The sequence below is a fragment of the Mauremys reevesii genome, linkage group 12, assembly GCF_016161935.1.
Source record: "Mauremys reevesii isolate NIE-2019 linkage group 12, ASM1616193v1, whole genome shotgun sequence".
Taxonomy (NCBI): Eukaryota; Metazoa; Chordata; order Testudines; family Geoemydidae; genus Mauremys; species Mauremys reevesii.
The window spans coordinates 39,283,840-39,287,552 of record NC_052634.1 but is presented as its reverse complement, the minus strand read 5'-3'; the positions used below and the strand labels follow the sequence as shown (position 1 = coordinate 39,287,552).

The following is a 3,713-nucleotide window of genomic DNA, read 5'->3' as shown; positions in this document are numbered from 1 at the left end:
ACTCCCAGTGGTGCCTGGTTGTTGGGGCACCTGGTATTGGCTACTATCAGAAGACAAGATTCAGAGCTAGATGGGCCTTTGGTCTGGCCCAGTGTGGTTTTTCTTATGGTTTAAATAACACTCACAGGCACTGACAATAGAGTTACTGAACGTTTGGGAGTTAGGAGCAGGTAGGTCAGTGGTCCAGTCCCCACACAGATGACCCCCTCCCCTCTCTGGGACGGGGCAGGTCTGAGCTCTCACCCAAATGCTCATTGTGGCTGCCAGAATCTGTGAGCAGCTTGTTTAGTTTACGCCAAAGGTTGAGTCCTGCTTTGTGCACCGTGTGTGAGAATGAAAATCCTAAACTGCCCTTTGAAATAACGAATGCAGCAGGACGTGTTATTGTCCCCGCCCCCAAGCAGACAGACCAATGGAGAAATGCCATCGAGTCCAAGGTAACACTCCCCTGCCATTTTACCTTTTTTGCTGGCTAAACTCCTTCTTATCTGCCCGGCCCAGGCTGTCCTCTGCCTCAGCTGCTGCTCCCGGCCTGCTCTAGAGTCAAACACGCGGGGCCCCCAGGGGAACAGAGGCTGGGACAGGGCAGCAGCCTGGGCTGGGCTGGGAAGATGCTGGGAGTTCTCGGTCCCTGAGAACTGGCCTGGCTCCCTTCTCAACAGCAAACAAATCAATTCCACGTCCCCTCCCCAGAAAAACCAGCCTGGAGCCAAGGGCAGCAGGGGACGATTCCCTCCAGTTTCCACCGAGGCAGGAGAGAAGCCAGGGTGTTTCTAGCAGAGCTTATGGAACTGACGTGGGGAAACCAGCCTTTAACAAAAGGCAGTTCCAGTTTAAGCTCAGTGTTTTTAACAATTTCTAGAACATTAAATAACCCTTTAATCATAGTGTCACCATCCATAACATTGCATCAGCCTTATAGGTTCCCAAGTGCAAAACTAAACATCTCTTCAAATCCAAGGGAGTGGAGATCAGTCAGTGTTCAGAGTCATCCCACATAAAAGAACCATGTTGGGGTACATACTGGCTCCATCATGTGGCCATCACCTTTCCCTCCTCCTCCAGAGTCAGAATGTGATCAGCTGACACCCAGGGGGAGCAACACCCCTCCCTTGGTCTCTATGCCAGAGTTCTTATCAGCTCAGCTTCCTTCCCACAAGAGTTGTCTGCTGAGAGGGTTGCGATGGGGTAAATGAAGGCAGAGGAGGATTGTTCCTGATGGGTTTTCTTTGTGTTGCTCTGTGATCCTGCTGGAGGAAGCATCATTTGTGTTTGTTTCAGTGGCTTGGGTTGGGCTGAGGTTGTGACCCTGAGTACAGGGATTCCTGTGCTTTCTGCTCTTAGCCCCTCAGGGAATGGACAATGGAGCAGCTTCAGAAATTGGATAGAAAGTAGCCTAAGAAAGTGTAACATAAATGAGAAGAAAAACAACACTATCACCTCCCTGGTGGTCTAGTGGTTAGGATTTGGCATTTTCACTGCCACAGCCTGGGTTCAATTCCCAGTCAGGGAAAAGTGACTTTAAACCAAAACTGCTTCAGTTTTTCACTTACAACATAAACAAATCCCTGGTATTTTCCTGATTCCCCCCATCTTCCCAGTGTCTCCATGGCAGGGCCGGCTCCAGGCACCAGCACAGCAAGCAGGTCCCTGGGGCGGTCAATGTAAAGGGGAGGCTGCAGCAGAAATTCGTCCCTCTCAGAGCGAAGGACTTGAGGCCAAAAGCGGCAGAGGTAGAGCTGCAGCTTTTTTATTTTTTTTTCCACTTGGGGTGCCAAAAACGCTGGATCTGGCCCTGCTCCATGGAAGAGAATTTGTTAAATCCCAGATGAGTGCAGTTACATCAGTTCTCAGCCTGAGTCCTTAGGTCTTAATCCTGAGGATATTGTCCCATCATGGGGCCATTTCCTGCCTCTCTTTCCTAGGGAAGCACAATTTTCCTTGCAGAGACACAGGAACAGCAAGATCTTTCTCTGTCCCTTGTGCAAAGCAGGGGGCCAAATTCCATGGAAACAATGGACAAGCAGGGGGCCCTGGGCCCATCCAGCCTGGCCGTGAGATGTTCCCTCCCCTCTTTCTTTATGTCCCTGTTGTTATTTCATGGATTGTCTGGGATGGGGGAAAAGCTGAGTTCACTCCAGGTGGAGGGGAAAAAGGACCCTGAAAATCTCAGGCCCCAACCCCTGCTACCAGGATCACCGAGGTGCTGGGGATTTGAGCAGGAAAGGGACTGTGTGAATTGTCAAGGTGGGGAATAAATAACAATCTACAACTAGATCCACCTCATTAACCACTGACACAGGCTAATCCTGCTGCCGATAGAAGGGAAACTGGGAGTGATTCTTTGCTGCTCAGCCATGGAAACAGTGACCCAATTGCACTGCAGTGAATGTGCTGGGGAAAGTTGGACTTCACAGGCAGGTGGCAATAGCAGATCCTAGAAACACCTGGAGCTCCCCACAGCACTTCTGCCACCAGGGTCAGGTGTTGAGCGACTCACAGTGCCCCTCCCCTCCCATTACCTTCCAGCAGGGGGTGGCAGCACCCCCCACCCAATGCAGGGGAGAGGGCTGAGTGTATCTCTGCACCCTGAGTCCAGGGCACCCACTCTCTGCCCCACACATCGAATCTGGCCCTGCTGCAAAGTGACCCTAAGAACCAGCAACCTCCAGGACAGCAGGTTTGGCCCTCAGAGCAGGTAATGTGTCCCCCAGGCTGCTCTTAGGCCACTGGATGCTCTGGAAACAAGAGGGCTCTGAGTGTAACCCAGGGGTCAGCAACCTTTCAGAAGTGCTGTGCCGAGTCTTCATTTATTCACTCTAATTCAAGGTTCCGCATGCCAGTGATACATTTTAATGTTTTTAGAAGGTCTCTTTCTATAAGTCTCTAATATATAACTAACTATTGTTGTATGTAAAGTAAATAAGGTTTTTAAAAATGTTTAAGAAGCTTCATTTAAAATTAAATAAAAATGCAGAGCCCCCAGGACTGGTGGCCAGGACCTGGGCAGTGTGAGTGCCACTGAAAATCAGCTCATGTGCCACCTTCGGCACGCGTGCCATAGGTTGCCTACCCCTGGTGTAACCCATAGCAAACAAAGACTATTTGGGGATGTAGCTCAGTGGTAGAGCACATGCTTTGCACGTATGAGGTCCTGGGTTCAATCCCCAGCATCTCCAGGTTCCTTTTTCACCCTGCTGCTTTGCTCATGCCCAGAGGAGATGTGGCCCAGCAGTCTCCCTGCAGGAGCTTCAATCCTGCGGAGTGAGGGGCAAGTGCCAATTGCATGGAAGGTCTGGGGGGGTTTCTGCTCGTAAGTCACCTCAGTACATGTAAGATTCCCACCTGCTGTGCTGCGTGGGACAAGGGTAGATGAGAAGGGCGAATCCTCCAGCACTGGAGGGAAAGGTCCCATCTGTACAGACTGAGAGGCAAGGAAAAACAGGGGCAGTCAGTGCTCAGGGAGGAGAGAGGTCAGTGATTTACACCCACCAGGGGACACGGTCTTTTTGAGGCGAGTGCAGCTGGCTTGGGATGGTGCTGACGATGGATAGAAAAAAGGCCGGAGTCAATGACAGACGAGACCACAGAAGGGGAAGGGGAATGGCAGCCCCACAGAAGGTCCTGGGTGCTCAGATGCCCCAGTTATTGCACCCTGGCCTGTCACAGAGAGAGAAAAGATCCAGCGGGACCCAGCCCCCCTACAGTGATCC

At 51.4% G+C, this 3,713-nt stretch overlaps 2 non-coding genes across 2 annotated transcripts; both read left to right on the top strand.

Annotated features, from left to right (window-relative positions):
* The first annotated feature begins 1,441 nt into the window (after positions 1-1,441).
* On the top strand, positions 1,442-1,513 carry TRNAE-UUC. Its single transcript has one exon. It is a non-coding gene; the product is annotated as a tRNA-Glu (tRNA).
* Positions 1,514-3,107: 1,594 nt separating this feature from the next.
* On the top strand, positions 3,108-3,179 carry TRNAA-UGC. The gene has a single exon. It is a non-coding gene; the product is annotated as a tRNA-Ala (tRNA).
* The last annotated feature ends 534 nt before the right edge of the window (positions 3,180-3,713 follow it).